Here is an 18,289-nt window from a genome sequence, read left to right on the forward strand (position 1 = left end):
TCAATAACATTCTTCACATAATTAGAAAAAAAAACTACTCTAAAGGTTATATGGAATCCACAAAGAGCCTGAATAGCCAAAGCAATCATAAGCAAAAATAACGAAGCTGGAGGCATCACATTACCTGACTTCAAATTATGCTACAAAGCTGCAGTAACTAAAACAGCATGGTAACAGCATAAAGACAAATACGTAGACCAATGGAACAGGTTAGAGAACCCAGAAGTAAAGCTGTACACCCACAGCTATCTGATTTTCAACAAAGTTGAAAAAAGCAAGCACTGGGGAAATAACTTCCTGTTCAATATATGGTGCCAAGATAACTGGCTAGCCATATGCAGAAAACTGAAACTATACCCCTTCCTTACACTATATATAAAAATCAACTCAAGATGGATTAAAACTTAAATTTGAAACCTACAACTATAAAATCCCTTGAAGACAACTTAGGAAATACCATTCTGGAGTAGGACCTGGCAAAGATTTCATGATGAAGATACCAAAAGCAACTGCAACATAAATACAAAAAAAAAAATGACAAATGGGACCTAATTAAATTAAGGAGCTTCTGCACAGCAAAATAAACTATCAACAGAGTAAACAGACAAGCCACAGAATGGGAGAAAAATATTTGCAAATTATGCATCTGTTAATTTATTTAAGTTTATAGATTCTGGATTCAGGGAAAAAACAAACAATCCTGTGAAAAAGTGGGGATAAACAAGATGCTTTTCAAGAGAAGACATACATGCAGCCAACAAGCACATGAAAAAAATTCCCAACATTACTAACATTTAGAGAAATGCAAGTCAAAACCACAATGAGATACCATCTCACACCAATCAGAATGGCTATTATTAAAATATAAAAAAATAAGATTCTGGCAAGGTTGTGGAGAAAAGGGAATGCTTATACACTTCTGGTGGGAATATAAATTAGTTCAGCCACTGTAGAAAACACTTCAGAGATTTCTCAAAGAATTTAAAACATAACTACCAATTCACTGAGCAATTCCATTATTGGGTATATGCCAAAGGAATATAAATCATTCTACTACAAAGACACATGCATGTGTATGTTCATCACAGCACTATTTGCAGTAGCAATCTAAATGCCCATCAACAACAGACTGGATAAAGAAAATATGGTACATATACCCCATGTAATACATGCAGCTGTAAAAAAGAGTGAGATCATGTCCTTTGCAGCTACATGGATGGAGCTGGAGGTCATTATCCTAAGCAAACTAATGCAGAAACAGAAAACCAAATATCACGCATTCTCATTTATAAGTAGGAGCTAAACAATGAATACACATGGAGACAAAGAAGGGAACAATAAGCACCAGAGCCTGCTTGAGGGTAGAGAGTGGGAGGAGGATAAGGATTGGAAAACTACCTATTGGGTACTACGCTCTTGGAAAGTCTGCATCTTTGTTCCCTGATCTTACTTAAAAAACTCAAGATAAATTTAAAATATACATTAAATGTTATTAAAAATATAAAACAAAAATAAAGGTTTTTTTTCTCCCTGGATCTTTTTAAGGGGCAGAATCTTTCTTATAGCAGTGTTTGTATAATTCATCATTTATTTTCACTCAAACTACTATCACGCACAGATATTTTAGTGAATTCCCCCTCTATCTGTCTATCTTTTAATCTGTCATTCTCTACTTTAGTCTTCCTCTTTCTACTTCTCACAATGATTACAGCAATACCATTTTTCAGAAAATGGCTTTCAAAAGGATTACAGTTTTTCTTTTGTCCTACACATTGTGGATGAGATAAAAATATAAAGTATTATGTATTAAGTATTAAGTACTAACATTATGGTAATATTCTTGGGAATATGGAGATTATGTAACTGCCTCAAGAGGTAATCAATTATGTCAATTCATAGCACCTCTTTTCACTTATTATAGTGGTCAAATATCTGTGAAGCAAAAGAAAGTAAATTAAAAGAAAAGGTAATGGGAGGAAAGCATAAAGTATTAAGGGTAAATACTCCTTTGAGCCTAATGCTAAGCACCATCAGGCAACATTTTAAAAGGACCCTAAGGTTTTAAAAATCAGATGTCTCGTCTTTTGACAATGAGGCAACTAACACATCATTTTTTCTTGTTTTATTCGGTTTTTAACTCTGAAAGGGTTGTAGTTATGGCACATATTTTATGAAATAAAACATTATGTGTTATGTTTTAGCAGAAATATAATAACTTCCCTATTATTTGTATATGATTTCACCTATATTACATATTATGTTTGAATTATTCAGACCACCACTAAAGTGTGGTCTTAACCAATTTTGTCCACTGAATGAATTGCTTACGAAAATGAGTCAATGGGGACCATATTGAGGAAAACTACTGCTAGCAGCCTAGAAATACTCGATCAAGTATTTAATTTTGCATTTAGATTCTCATGTTGCATATGCTTCAAAAAACTTTGCTGTATTAACAAATATTTAGGGGCAATGTTTATAGACACAAACACATTCCCTTTTTCTTTCTTTCTCTTTCTTTTTTCTTTCTTTTCTTTCTTTCTTTCTTCTTTCTCTCTCTTTCTCCCTTTCTTGTTCTTTCTTTCTTTCTTTCTTTTCTTTCTTTCTTTCTCCTCCCTTCCTTCCTTTGCTCCTTCCTTTTTTTTCTTTCTTTCTCCCTCCTTCCTTCCCTCCCTCCCTTCCCTCCCTTCCTTCCTTCTTTCCTTCCTTCCTTCCTCTCTACCTCATATAGCTCCTCTCATATAATAAGTACAAAATAAACATTTAATAATTGCAAATAAATTATATAATTAAATCTTAAGTTATGCAATTTACTCCTCTTCCCAGCATAGTAATATGGTAACTACAGCAGATAAAAAATAAATAATTGAATATATTTAGAGTTGTATCACATAAAGATCTGTACTTTTCTTTGTCTCTTTGTCTTTTTTCTTATAGTTTATATCCCATCCAAGGCTCCTCTGTCAAGGAAGAGTACATATTCTCCAAATATTGGGCATCTCTTCACTTGTAAATAGGCAGAGGAAGAACAACAATTAATATGCATTTAATGACTTAGAAACATAATACCCTTAAATGCTGATCAGGGATTCTCCATTGTTTCATACTAAGGCGTTATAATGAGGGTCTTGCAAAGAAAAACATCAAGTTGAATTCTGAGTGTCTTAAGCAGAAGTGCTTGAGTGCCTTTTCTTTTTTTTTTTTTGACTATATTTTGACTATATTTTCGTGTGTCTTTTTTTATTATTATTATACTTTAAGTTTTAGGGTACATGTGCACACGTGCAGGTTTGTTACATATGTATACATGTGCCATGTTGGTGGGCTGCACCCAGTAACTCATCATTTAGCATTAGGTATATTTCCTAATGCTATCCCTCCCTCCTCCCCCAACCCCACAACAGTCCCTGGTGTGCGATGTTCCCCTTCCTGTGTCCATGTGTTCTCCTTGTTTAATTCCCACCTATGAGTGAGAACATGCGGTGTTTGGTTTCTGTCCTTGCGATAGTTTACTGAGAATGATGGTTTCCAGTTTCATCCATGTCCCTACAAAGGACATGAACTCATCCTTTTTTATGGCTGCATAGTATTCCATGGTGTATATGTGCAACATTTTCTTAATCCAGTCTATCGTTGGACATTTGGGTTGGTTCCAAGTCTTTGCTATTCTGAATAGTGCCACAATAAACATGTGTGTGCATGTGTCTTTATAGCAGCATGATTTATAATCCTTTGGGTGTATACCCAGTAATGGGATGGCTGGGTCAAATGGTATTTCTAGTTCTAGATCCCTGAGGAGTCACCACACCAACTTCCACAATGGTTGAACTAGTTTACAGTCCCACCAACAGTGTAAAAGTGTTCCTATTTCTCCGCATCCTCTGCAGCACCTGTTGTTTCCTGACTTTTTAATGATCGCCATTCTAACTGGTGTGAGATGGTATCTCATTGTGGTTTTGATTTGCATTTCTCTGATGGCCAGTGATGATGAGCATTTTTTCGTGTGTTTTTTGGCTGCATAAATGTCTTCTTTTGAGAAGTGTCTGTTCATATCCTTTGCCCACTTTTTGATGGGGTTGTTTGTTTTTTTCTTGTAAATTTGTTTGAGTTCATTGTAGATTCTAGATATTAGCCCTTTATCAGATGAGTAGGTTGCAAAAATTTTCTCCCATTCTGTAGGTTGCCTGTTCACTCTGATGGTGGTTTCTTTTGTTGTGCAGAAGCTCTTTAGTTTAATTAGATCCCATTTGTCAATTTTGGCTTTTGTTGCCATTGCTTTTGGTGTTTTAGACATGAAGTCCTTGCCCATGCCTACATCCTGAATGGTATTGCCTAGGTTTTCTTCTAGGGTTTTTATGGTTTTAGGTCTAACATGTAAGTCTTTAATCCATCTTGAATTAATTTTTGTATAAGGTGTAAGGAAGGGATCCAGTTTCAGCTTTCTATATATGGCTAGCCAGTTTTCCCAGCACCATTTATTAAATAGGGAATCCTTTCCCCATTGCTTGTTTTTGTCAGCTTTGTCAAAGATCAAATAGTTGTAGATATGCGGCATTATTTCTGAGGGCTCTGTTCTGTTCCATTGGTCTATACCTCTGTTTTTTTTTTTTTTACCAGTACCATGCTGTTTTGGTTACTGTAGCCTTGTAGTACAGTTTGAAGTCAGGTAGCGCGATGCCTCCAGCTTTGTTCTTTTGGCTTAGGATTGACTTGGCAATGTGGGCTCTTTTTTGGTTCCATATGAACTTTAAAGCAGTTTTTTCCAATTCTGTGAAGAAAGTCATTGGTAGCTTGATGGGGATGGCATTGAATCTATAAATTACCTTGGGCAGTATGGCCATTTTCACGATATTGATTCTTCCTACCCATGAGCATGGAATGTTCTTCCATTTGTTTGTATCCTCTTTTATTTCATTGAGCAGTGGTTTGTAGTTCTCCTTGAAGAGGTCCTTCACATCCCTTGTAAGTTGGATTCCTAAGTATTTTATTCTCTTTGAAGCAATTGTGAATGGGAGTTCACTCATGATTTGGCTCTCTGTTTATCTGTTATTGGTGTATAAGAATGCTTGTGATTTTTGCACATTGATTTTGTATCCTGAGACTTTGCTGAAGTTGCTTATCAGCTTAAGGAGATTTTTGGCTGAGACGATGGGGTTTTCTAGATATACAATCACGTCATCTGCAAACAGGGACTATTTGACTTCCTCTTTTCCTAATTGAATACCCTTTATTTCCTTCTCCTGCCTGATTGCCCTGGCCAGAACTTCCAACACTATGTTGAATAGGAGTGGTGAGAGAGGGCATCCCTGTCTTGTGGCAGTTTTCAAAGGGAATGCTTCCAGTTTTTGCCCATTCAGTATGATATTGGCTGTGGGTTTGCCATACATAGCTCTTATTATTTTGAGATACATCCCATCAATACCTAATTTATTGAGTTTTTAGCATGAATGGTTGTTGAATTTTGTCAAAGCCCTTTCCTGGATCTACTGAGATAATCATATGGTTTTTGTCTTTGGTTCTGTTTATATGCTGGATTATGTTTATTGATTTTTGTATGTTGAACCAGCCTTGCATCCCAGGGATGAAGCCCACTTGATCATGGTGGATAAGCTTTTTGATGTGTTGCTGGATTCAGTTTGCCAGTATTTTATTGAGGATTTTTTGCATCAATGTTCATCAAGGATATTGGTCTAAAATTCTCCTTTTTTGTTGTGTCTCTGTCAGGCTTTGGTATCAGGATGATGCTGGCCTCATAAAATGAGTTAGGGAGGATTCCCTCTTTTTCTATTGATTGGAATAGTTTTAGAAGGAATGGTACCAGCTCCTCCTTGTACCTGTGGTAGCATTTGGCTGTGAATCCATCTGGTCTTGGACTTTTTTTGGTTGGTAAGCTATTAATTATTGCCTCTATTTCAGAGCCTGTTATTGGTCTATTCAGAGATTCAACTTCTTCCTGGTTTGGTCTTGGGAGAGTGTATGTGTCAAGAAATTTATCCATTTCTTCTAGATTTTCTAGTTTATTTGTGTAGAGGTGTTTATAGTATTCTCTGATGGTAGTTTGTATTTCTGTGGGATCGGTGGTGATATCCCCTTTATCATTTTTTATTACATCTATTTGATTATTCTCTCTTTTCTTCTTTATGAGTCTTGCTCGCAGTCTATCAATTTTGTTGATCTTTTCAAAAAACCAGCTCCTGGATTCATTAATTTTTTGAAGGGTTTTTTGTGTCTCTATTTCCTTCAGTTCTGCTCTGATCTTAGTTATTTCTTGCCTTCTGCTAGCTTTTGAATGTGTTTGCTGTTGCTTCTCTAGTTCTTTTAATTGTGATGTTAGGGTGTCAATTGTAGATCTTTCCTGCTTTCTCTTGTGGGCATTTAGTGCTATAAATTTCCCTCTACAAATCTCTCAAGTCTACTGGGTAGATTTGGTGCCATATCACCAGGACCGTGTTGCCGGAATTTCAAACAATACCTTGACTTATGTATAATTTACTCCTATGTACTATATCATGCATTTTTATCAAACGTTGTTATGACTCAAAAAGAGTCTGAATTTATTTGTTATTACTATAATATCTCATACTTATTTTCTTATCTTCCTATTTTTTCCATGTTTCTTTCTTCTTTTTTAGATGTTTTTGTGGGCTTAATGTTGGGTAGCTATAAGGCATAATACTAAGCAAAATGGGCTATTTGGTCTTATAGAGAGGAATTAGAGTCCTCACTCAACCTGGCATTACTCTGAGTTTTCTAGATTGAGAAAATAGGTGGATCGGGATACCTATTTTTTTAGTTTGAGTTAATTATTAATATGCAAGTTTTGGGAGTATAATGATAAGTTTAATCTTCTGTTTGCTGGGTATATAGTAACTCCTGTGAAAAATCAGAGTGGAAAAGTTGAAAAGGCAGTTGGATATATAGGTTTTTTAGAAGTGAAATATGGGCTGTAATTATAAATTTGGAAGTTATTGATAAGTCAAGATCACATTAGGAAAGAACATGAAGCAAGAAATTACAGCCCAGGCAGAGCAACAGTTGACTTACTCAGGGAAGTATCTACATAAAGAAAGTGTTTCCAGAAGAAAGACTGGCATAGTGGGTAGTTGTATTTATTGACATTACAGTATATGTCAGAAACTGTTGTCTACCCAATAATATTTTGCAATTCTTCATTATGATGATGTAGAAAATAAAAATATGCAATTTAAAAACTGTATTCTTAACGCTATCTTACAGATAGGGCTGGATAATTACATTTAAGCCAAAGTCCTTGGGTGGAGTTCACTCAGCAGGCAATTGCCATGGTGCCCTTCTTTCTTCCTTCCTGCCTGGAATATAAATGTAATAACTGAAGCAGACTATCTTATAGTAATCATGTAACCTTGAGCATGGAAATTACTCAATAAGATGTACAGAGCAGAAAATAGGAGTCTGAAATTCTAGTAATGTCTTTGAACTTCCACGTCAAACCTGGTCTGCCTTTCTAATACAATTCACATATGACAGAAAAATAAAACAATTGAAAAATACTAGGGCTACCATGAATCTGGGTCTCTGTTACAAGAAGCTGAACACAGGTCATATCTCATTCAAGGTAATTAGTACAGTTCGTAAGGCCTGTTTCTTACTAACTGTACCAATTACCCTAACCCACCCAGTGACTTCTCTTCAGGGAAAAGACTGAAGAGAAGTCACCAGGAAGGTTAGAAACATTAATTTATTCAGCCACTGCTAAATGCATAATATGGAATTATATTAGTCATTGACAATATAGTGGCAGAAAGGCACACTTGGTCTTGTCACTGTTGGAGTTATAGCCTAGTCACTGGCCATAATTCATTATTCTTTCAGCTAAAAAGGCTGTTCCCAGAATCCTAAACTAGGATCATTTCATAAATTGAGAGCGCATAAGTCTGCTGTGTATTTTAGAGTTTGCATTATTCTTCCTTGAAGGTTTTTGTTTTTCTATTTGTTGTTGTTGTTTGTTTGCTTGAATTCCAATTGTCTCTCTTCTTTTTGTATTCACTGATCGGTAAATATATATTACAAGAATAGATTTTGCTCCATATCCACTTACTTGTCAAGCTAGAATAACTTGTGTATAACTGAAGTCACAATTGACTTCTACATGTCATTTTAACACTATTTTTTATGGTCATGCTGTCTAATCTTTCTCCAGCATATGACACTGTTGACTACTCTTTGAAGCACTTTTCTTTTTTGGCATTGCAATGCTGTTCTACTTGGGGATTATTTTACCCACTTGGAGTGCTCAATATTTATAGATTAATCTTCCTTATGTTAGTGTCCCTCAATTTGCAACCCAAGATCTTTGCTCTCTGCACTGCATTTATTCTTCCTAATAAATGATATCAGTGTGTATGGCTTCAACTACTACCTTTGTCTTAATGAATTTAAAAATCAGTACCTCCAAACCAAACCATGATTTTCAGATTCTTTTATTACTTCATATGGCTTATTGTTACTGTTATCTCAAGCTAGTTGGCCTATGAATACCTCAAACATAATAAAAAATTCCTATCTGTATCTGCATATCAAGCTATCTCATATTTTTCTATAGCTTTTTCTTATTTTCCCTTTCCTTTCATAAGTATGTACATTTCATTTTTTCTGATCAATTTCTTATCAAAGTAATTGACACTACCAACTGCAACTTTTTCAAGATAGACCTATCAAAATTATCTATGAGTCAGTCTTCTCTACATAAATGCTTAGCATCCAGTAGGTTACCAATATATTACAGTTCTGCTTACAAATGTATCTGAAATCTGTTCTCTATTCTCCAAAATAATTTCCATTATCTTTACCCCTCAACTCTCAAATATTTAAAGTAGAATTTAATGAGTGCCTCTGCTTCTATCTCTCTATAGATTTCCATAAATAGATATATCAAGTCTTTTTTTCTCCAAATGGATTGTGTGCAATCACATATTTTAAAGGTATTTTCTGCATCAAAATGATTTTTGATGTATCTCTCCCTCTTATTAGAAGAATCTTATCTGCTTTTTTCTGAACTTTAAGCTCTGTACTCATCTAGATAGCCTTGAACTGAGAGAGAGAAATTCCTCCTAATTTGAAAAACAGTTAAACTAAGAAAGGTTCTAGAAAAATACAGCATCTGCTTTTCTGGAATCAGGGGCAGCTTTCTTCATGTTCATGGCTTAAGGCTAATGAAAGTGCATTAGGGGAGGTGAACAGTTTCCACCACTAGCTCTGTTTTATGAGGGCAGGGACAATGTATTTAACTCTAATTTCTGGTATTTAGCAATGTTTGCACAAATAATGCTCCATAATTGTTAAACAAATACATTGTGATGACACCCTATGTTTTTATCTCATTCCCAGGAGAAGGTGTATTTGGAGAAATCATAGGGGCAGATGTGTTACATTGCCATGCTTTCAACTGACTCTGAATAAGGATCTATTCATATTTATTAGATGAGCATTATCAGAATAGAAATAAACATAATTTTTACCAATAAGAGGAATTATCTTCTGCCATTTTGTTCAGAATAAAGCACATTTTAAAACTATTCATTACTAAAGTAAATGTTTATTATCTGTTGTGCTGATATTAACTAAAGATACTTGTGAAATATATAGAATAGAACTAAAGTTTAGTCTTTGAGATATTTTTGTCAAGTGAGTTTTAACCAATAAAAAAGCTAGAGTTTATTTGTCCCATCATTCTTACTTTATTGAACATCAATTTAAAATGTGTATTCATTCAGTGACCTATAGAAACACACTCTTTGGAATTATTAGTAAAATCATGGAACTATGAGTACATACAAATGAAAGAGAAAGGAAAGGAAGAACAGGCTATTATTTACCAATTTCTACACTGCATTGAAAACTAGCTTCTCTGATAAACCTGTAAAGCAACAACAATCAAGACAAAGAAGATGATTTATACAGCTGTTTCAGCAGTGCTTCAATCACATTTATTCCTCATTTTACAACAACTCACATATGGATAACATTGAAATTTACATGCTGAACTGCCAGTTTTTACATAGGTTTTCACATAATGAATAATATGAAGACCTTTCTCAAAATGTAACTTTTTTCTGGCAAATCATATAGGAGAAAATATAATTTCAAAAACTTTACATGGTAGTTAAAATAGTAATATAAAACTGCCTTAATTCATTTACTCTGCTTCTTAATTTAACAATTTATCACGCATTTTCATCTTAAAAACTAAACATAATCAAGAACATTTTCTAATTATTAGAGTAAACAGCATTGCATTTTACACACTGAATTTAATGTGTACTATTGGATATTTCTGAATTTTATTTATTTTTTAATTTTTTATTTATTTGTCTTATTTTTTGTGACAGGGTCTCTCTGTGTCACCCAGGCTGCAGTGCAGTGGCGCAGTCTTGGCTTACTGCAACCTTGACTTCCCAGGCTCTAGTGATCTTCCCAGGCTCTAGCGATCCTCCCACTTCAGCCTCCTGAGTAGCTAGGACGACAGACACATGCTACCAAGTCCGGCTAATGTTTTTATTTTTGGTAGAAATTGACTTCCCAGGCTCTAGTGATCTTCCCAGGCTCTAGTGATCCTCCCACTTCAGCCTCCCGAGTAGCTAGGACGACAGACACATGCTACCATGTCCGGCTAATGTTTTTATTTTTGATAGAAATTGGGTCTTGCTGTATTGGTCAGACAGGTCTCAAACTCCTGAGTTCAAGCGATCTGCCTGCCTCAGCCTCCCAAAGGGCTGGGATTATAGGTGTGAGCCACTGTGCCTAGCCTCTGAGTTTTAAATGTACTATTTTGTGGTTAAATTTTTAACACACATCAGACATATTAAAGTAGTTATCTTTTGAAAAAGAACATTTCCTGTTAGTAAAATGAATATTAGTAAATTAGAAAGTAAATTACATTTTTACTAGAGTTACATTTGATAGGAAAGCTTGAAGTGAGTTTAGATCAATGTTCAAGCTAATAGTTTTCTAGAGTTTTGTAATGCCTTTTAGAAGCTATCCTACCTCTTTACTTCAGAAGCTGCAGTAGGCTTGGCAAAAAATTAATATTGTGTAATTAGTGCTATTGAACTGATCATTTATATAACGTGTTTTGAAACTTGTGCTTAAATGCCCTCTCTCAAACTCTATTTAACCATAGACCTTGCAGGGTTAATATCCATCCCTTTCCCCTGACACGCAATCTAGTCTCTATTGGCTCTGATGCTAGGCAAGCACTTTTAGTTTGCACAGATGGTAATTACTAGGATTCATTGTAGAGGTTTTGTGAATTGAAAAATCTAGACAGGAAAGAAAATAGTTGCAATTGCCTGAAGGTCAGGCTTGTGGGAAAGGAGGAATGTAAAATCTAAAACAGCTCTAGTGATATACTCTATTTGCCAGTCCAGCAGTAAACACACTTTGTTCCCCATTTTAATGTGAAATGTTGATGATTTAGCTATTCTGAGATTTTCTATGATGTCTGCCATCAACTTCAAATTTCTGCTCACACAGGAGTTCTGGATTCTGTCCTGTCTATGGGTGACATTTATCCTCTGCTCCCACTACCAATTACTGACTCGCTCTCATTTCTTGTTCAAACTACTCCTAAACAATGTTTCGTTCATTTAGTTTTTCATTAACCAGTTTCAAGAGATTTAAATAGGTAGTACTTCCATTCCAAGTTACATTAAAATCCTCTGGGCATGTTGCAGAGAACTGCTAATGACTAAAGAACCAAATCTTGTTCCAGTCATCTGTGACCAAATAAGATATTCAATTTTTTTCAAAAGAGGTTGTGGGGTAGCAGCTTCCATTTGGTGTGTACATTCATTCAGTCTCCTTAGTTGTACCTATTTTTTGGAGTACCCTGAGAAAAATGACTGTGAAAAATACTCCAAACCCAAAGACAGCCATTATAATAGATTGCTTCTGGGGGCAGTTTCTACCCTGTCTGACCTGACCTCTGAAGTGAGACACAGCTATCTCTCACCATTTCACACTGTTTATAGCATTTACATTACAATGAAAAAAGCATATTTATCCAGTAATAGGTTGGCATTAAAAACCAATTATAGACTTATATGAGTCATATTTAAAAATGTAAATCCTCTTATATAAAAACTGCATCATTCTGCAATGCAACTAGTAAAATAAGATTTTAATTCTTTAAAATGAAGAAGAATTTCAAGGCAAAACATCTTTTAAAAGATACCTATATACTACATTAAAGGGAAGATACTAAGCTTATAAAAATGAAATCTTGAAATTTACAGTGAAATGTGAAATTTATGTTGCCAAACCAAAAGTGGGAATCAAATTCTAGTCATAATCGAAATTATAACCATAGATTTATATTTATTTATATGTCAGGGAGTATATTGGTCAGCATTATGAGAGCTAAGGTGTATGATAAACATTTCAGAAAATAAAACTAAATGAGTAAAAAATGTAATAGTGAGCCCTTAAGTGCTAGAGCAGATATTCCTAAATCAGTCTTACCGTAAACAGGGTATCTGTTGGGGAGGAGAGGAGAAATTTTCAGTTTTGTGATGGCTGAATCTTAAACTACCTTTTATTGCTTCTTTTTCTCTCTTTTGGAAAATCAAGCAAAGTGGCCCTTCAGGCAGTTTAGTCTAGAAGTTATGGGCTTGAACTTTGGCATTGGAAAAATTTGTATTTTCATTCCAAAGCTGTCTTATATTAACTTTGTTAAATAACTTCATTGAATCTAACTTTTCTTATCTGTATGATCAGAATAATGTTACTCAACCATAGGGTGCAATTATATAGTAAAATAAAATGCTAAATATGAGACATCAGCTGTAATCCCAACACTTTGGGAGGCCAAGGCAAGCACACTGCTTCAGCCCAGGAGTTTGAGACCAGCCTAGGCAACACGGCAAAACTCCGTCTCTACAAAAAATACAAAAATTAGCTGGATGTGGAGATGCATTCCTGTAGTCCCAGCTACTTAGGAGGCTGAGGCAGGAGGGTGGCTGGAGTCTGGGAGGTTGAGGCTGTAGGAGCCATATGACCCACGTTCACACCACTGCACTCCAGCCTGGGTGACGAAAATAGACCCTATCTCAAACAAAACAAAACAAAACAAAAAAGTAAGGCTGAGTGTATGACACATCATACATGGACAAGAGCGGATAACTATTCCCATGGTATCTTAAATATAATACTACACTGGAAATCAGAATTGCCATTTGTAATGTTACTAGACTACAAGAGATAGAGTACATTTCCCCTTCCCATTGAATCTAGGTTGGTCTTGTGGTTGGACTGCTTTGAGTAATATAGCAGATGTGATATGTGCAATGTCTAAGAGGTATTGCAGCTTCTGCTTACCAATCTTGACATTCTGAAATTGAAATGTAAAGAAACTCAGACTAGATTCTATGAAGATGAGAGACCTTATGGCAAGAGAATTCCAGCCTACAGGTAGCACAATTAATAAGTTTTGAAGGTGAGGTCATTTTGGATCACCCAGAATTGGGAGTGAGCACAAGTGAGATCAGCAGAATGACTGAACTGAGCCCAGTCCAAATGATTAACCAATGGAATCAAGAGCAAATAAAAGGTCATTGTTTTAAGGCCCTGTGTTTTAGGGTGGTTTGTTATGCAGCAAACAGCGACTAGAAGTTTTGTCTGTGTGTGTGTGTATTGTGTGTGTGTGTGTGTGTGTGTGTGTGTGTGTGTAATACAAACCCATAAGCATGTACATAAGTGGCTTCTTCCTACACATCTACACATCAGTTGAATTTTTTGGAAAAAAGCAAGAAATTACTAATTTACCACTCAAACTCAAAATATTTTTTAATATAATTATCTTGATGGAGACATGTTTTTCTAATAGTGAAAGTTTTAACTGTATTTGTATTTAAAATGGTGTACACTTACAGCATAATAAAATGAGGTGTGTCTTAGCATCACATGCTGTTGCTATATTTGAAATAAATTCATTTGAACTTCATACATAAAGAATATATTGAAAAATCCCATAATACAGGCATCCATACTGAATGCCTGCCTTTTTTTCTTTTTCAACATATGAAAGATGAAACCATTGACCAAAGTGATGTATTATTTCTGGAGACATTTACCAAATGGATGAATAAATAAATTATTCAAAATATAAGCATAAAAAGTATATTTAATGTTGTTGTCATGTAAGTAAATATTTTATTTTTCCAAAGGAAATTGTAAGATATTCTGTATAGCTAAATAGATGTATTAAAGAAAATCAACAAAAATAAAATTATCTTTACCAAACATATTTTAGTTGGAGATCACTACTATAACAAAACTCAGAATACAAGTCAATGCCAGTGGCAGAGTGAGGTTGAATGTATGAAGCCAAAACAAAACAGAAGAGATTAGATAGGGAGATATATATATATATTTTGTTCCAGAGCTTGATTATTTTTTCTCTTTTTGTAGTTCTGATCTTAATAAGATCTGTGTTGCCTTCAGCTGAGGGTAAAAACAGAGACATTGCAATGTAAGTTATCAGCATTCAACTTGGAAAAATCAGAAACTCTATTAGGGTGCTGTTAATTTAGCAAATATATGGGGAACTCAGTCACTAATAGAAAAGTGAGAAATTTACCTGAGATCTTTCAAAGAGTTTAACTGGACAAACCCATTCTTCAGATAAACACATATGTTATCCAATATTATCTGCCACTATTGTCATCTTATTTTAATTTTTTGAGTCAACTAGGTATAAAATAGAGACTGGTATCAAGAATTAAATACTTAAGACAATGAATCCTTCATTATCTAATAACTATTAGACCTAATTGTAAGAAGTATTCTTCCTAGACTACAAGCCTCTACATCCATTCTCCTACAACAGGAAGGTGACACAACTTTTTTTTGGGATTTCATAATGTTAAATATTAAATTATATTAATATTTGTAAACATGATAATTATGATAATGATATGAATAAAACTGTTGTCATTACTTCTATTACTAACTACTAGCAAGAGTTTTCATTATTGATCATAATCTTGAAAGTTAACCTAACAAGCAGTTCTTAGTCTTGTCCACATTATATAGAAGGAACGGAATCTTAGCAAGTTTAAATGGCTTCCTACTTCACTACATTGGTGCTAGCTCTGATTTTGGAACCTGATATTTTGATTTTAAATCACTAATGTTTAAATGTTTTATTAAACTAAATGCTCAATATTTTCTGAATTGTTTGGCTCTTCAAGAACATTACTGAAACGTGCCTACAAAAGAAATGCAACTCTATTATACAAATAAAGTAATTGGAAAGAAGGAATCTCACCATATAATGAGTGAGGTTCAATAGAACATAGAATTCAAATTATTTACATGCAATTGAAATAACAAACTTTTACAAAGTAAAAGGGCAAAGGTAGTCATTGAAAAAGGATACAATTAGGCATTGTGAAATTGTTCCCCATGTCAGGTAACCAAAAGCAAACATCCTATGACAAAATTCTGAGCCATTGTGATGTAGAATTTCTGATTATCACAAAGTACTCTTTATGGTGAATCCAAAGGAATAACTGTGGGGAAGGGGTCAATCCCACTCTTTTCATAGTAATCCATTTTAACTATGCTTTAGACCAAAGAAGATGGGAGAGATGAGAGATGATGATGAGGGCTTAACCAATTTTCTACTTGGATCATCACATGTCTTTTTAAAGCCAGATACTAGGCATGCTTAATTTAATTAGCCTCATGCAAGTTAGCATTAACTTGGGAATTAAAAACATATGATTCATTAATGTTTTATTCCCTTATTTAACATATTTATTGAGCATCTATGCATGACAGACACTGTTCTATAACAAATGATACAAACTGGATTGACGGAAGAGAAGGTGGAGAGCTAAAAAAAATTTACAAAGTAGAATCAAACTGGGTTCATTCCAAAAGAGTGCTGCAGAATATAATAGAAGTAATATACTAAAGACAGAACTCTGCATTTTGAAGAAGCTTTGGAAGTTGAGGCTTGAACTTGGCCTTTAAGAACAAGTAAAGTTTGGGCAAGTAGAAGGAAAAAGAAGGCTACTTTACACTAAAGGATTCATGTTCAAGGCAGCATGAGTTAGGGATGAGAATTTTTGTTTGTTTATTTTTGTTTGTTTTCTTATTTTTAATTTTTGAGATGGAGTCTTATTCTGTGCCCAGGCTGGAGTGCAGTGCTGTGATATCAGCTCACTGTAACCTCCACCTCCTGGGTTCAAGCAATTCTTCTGCCTCAGTCTCCTGAGTCAATGGGATTACAGGTGCACACCATCACACCCGGTTGTTTATTTATTTATTTATTTATTTATTTTTGTATTTTTAGTAGAGATAGGGTTTCACCATGTTGGCCAGGCTGATCTCAAACTCCTGGCCTCAAGTGGTCTACCTGCCTCAGCCTCCCAAAATTCTGGGATTACAGGCATAAGCCATCGCACCTGGCCTGTTTTATTTTATTATCTTTTTGATATTGAAGCCATCTAGGATCAATGAAGCAGTCTCATTGTCTGAGGTGTTATTTGTGCTCTTTGTCTCATGAGCAAGAAAATTAAGAAGCATGGACACCAAGGGTGAGGTTGGAGGGAAAGTTTTATAAGGAAAAGAACAAAACTCTCTGCAGTGGAGAAGAGGCCCCAGAAGGTTTCCGTTTTTACAGTCTAATGCAAAGGTTATTATAAGAAATTTTTCCTATCTGTGTAACTGCCCTTATCTCTGCAGCTTCAGGCACGTCTCAGGCAAGCCTCCCTCTCATGGAAGTTCCCAGGAAGCCCACCATGTACGTGTCTGCACGTGTCTGTAGAAGAGGAGGAAATATTTTTCCGGGAGCCGGCTGATTACACAAAGAACAAAGGTATTTCTATGTTTGGTTTTGCTCCCTTATCTGTGCAGCTGCAGCTTGATTTTTCAGGCTGTTTCTATGTTTAAAAGAATTCTACCAAGAACCTGTCTTAACTGTCTGTCAACTGTTTTGTTCCCCACCTCCACTCTCCGCCATTCCCCATTTCCCAGGAATGAAAACCCTAAGTGCAGGGAGGGACGTTGTGCATTGATCATTCTGGCTACTTCATGCTGGAGAGGGCATCATATGGGGGACAGCAGCTGGGATTTCTCCTGTGATCAATCTAAGAGTCCTCTTAAGAAGAGCACATCCATGCGTGGTTCTATTTGTATCACTATTTGGACCGTGATAGGCTCTAGGCAAAAAGAAACAATTTAGGTTATAAGAGAACAAGTGTTAAAACAAGACTGGGGTTAATGACGTTTTAAAAATTCCGAGGCTGCTGACACAGTTGGATAACTGATTATTGTAGTTATGTCTGTTAAGATTTGGGTGCATGGGCTTGACTTTGGTTATCTCCATTGGTTTTATTCTCCCCCCAGAAAACTTCTGGGTTATGGGTGTTATATTTACTCCTATTACCTGGCACGATTTGCAAGATAATTAACCAGTACTAGAATATTGATCCAGTTTTATTGTTGTTGTTGTTGTTTTCACTACACATCCTTTTTTGTTTCTTCTGAGCAGCAGGAGGAAATCACTAGTTGATTCAAAGGAATAAGCAGGAATAGTCTAAAATGTAGGAAAAAAACTTAAAAATAACTAATGAGAACAGAATTTAATAACATAGAAGTTTTGAAATATAATTTTTCCCTCTTTAGTCCTCATTTTTGTTAAAAACAAATTATGATAAGACTGAGTTGTTTGCAAAATAAAGTTCAGCAAAAATAATTATTTTTCATATGATTTTCAAATTCTCTTTGAAGGAACTCTGTTCCACAAGGAATCTTATATCAGACCTTTTTAAAGTCGAGCCCAGCCATGAGTTTGTACCCTCAAACACCTATGAGTTGGGTAAATTCCTCTCTTCTTGAGGTCCTAAAAACATGAGGATCCTGGGCCTGTTAGAAAGTGACATTTTTTACTCACCACAGGTCAGGAACCCTGTACAGGGACTGGGTAGACGAGGTACGAGGCCAGAAACACAGAAACATATCCATACATCTACAATGAACTAATTTTCAACAAAGGTACCACAAACATACATTTGGGAAATAATAGTCTCTTCAAAAAATGGTGCTGGAAAAACTGGACATCCATATATATATATGAATGAAACTATACCCCTAATCAAAACTCTAATCAAAATATATTAAAGACTTAAATCTAAGACTTCAAACTATGAAACTACTAAAAGAAATCATTGGACAAACTCTCTAAGACATTTATTTGGACAAATGTTTTTTGAGTAATACCTTAAAAACACAGACAACGAAAGCA

General features: G+C 35.1%; 1 long non-coding RNA gene across 3 annotated transcripts in view; it reads left to right on the forward strand.

Moving 5' to 3' along the window:
* The window catches only part of LOC129524536 (uncharacterized), an 85,045-nt gene extending 67,700 nt beyond the window's left edge, over positions 1–17,345 (forward strand). The window contains exons 1-3 of one of the 3 annotated variants that reach the window (XR_008668321.2): positions 15,556–15,866; positions 16,729–16,861; positions 17,020–17,345. This is a non-coding gene — a long non-coding RNA (uncharacterized lncRNA). Of the gene's footprint in view, positions 1–15,555; positions 15,867–15,903; positions 16,021–16,728; positions 16,862–17,019 lie in introns of those variants that run through there. The other 2 variants (XR_008668323.2, XR_008668322.2) reach the window with 2 other exon arrangements.
* Positions 17,346–18,289: the final 944 nt, after the last annotated feature.

The sequence above is a fragment of the Gorilla gorilla genome, chromosome 13 (assembly GCF_029281585.2).
Source record: "Gorilla gorilla gorilla isolate KB3781 chromosome 13, NHGRI_mGorGor1-v2.1_pri, whole genome shotgun sequence".
NCBI classification, from domain to species: Eukaryota; Metazoa; Chordata; class Mammalia; order Primates; family Hominidae; genus Gorilla; species Gorilla gorilla.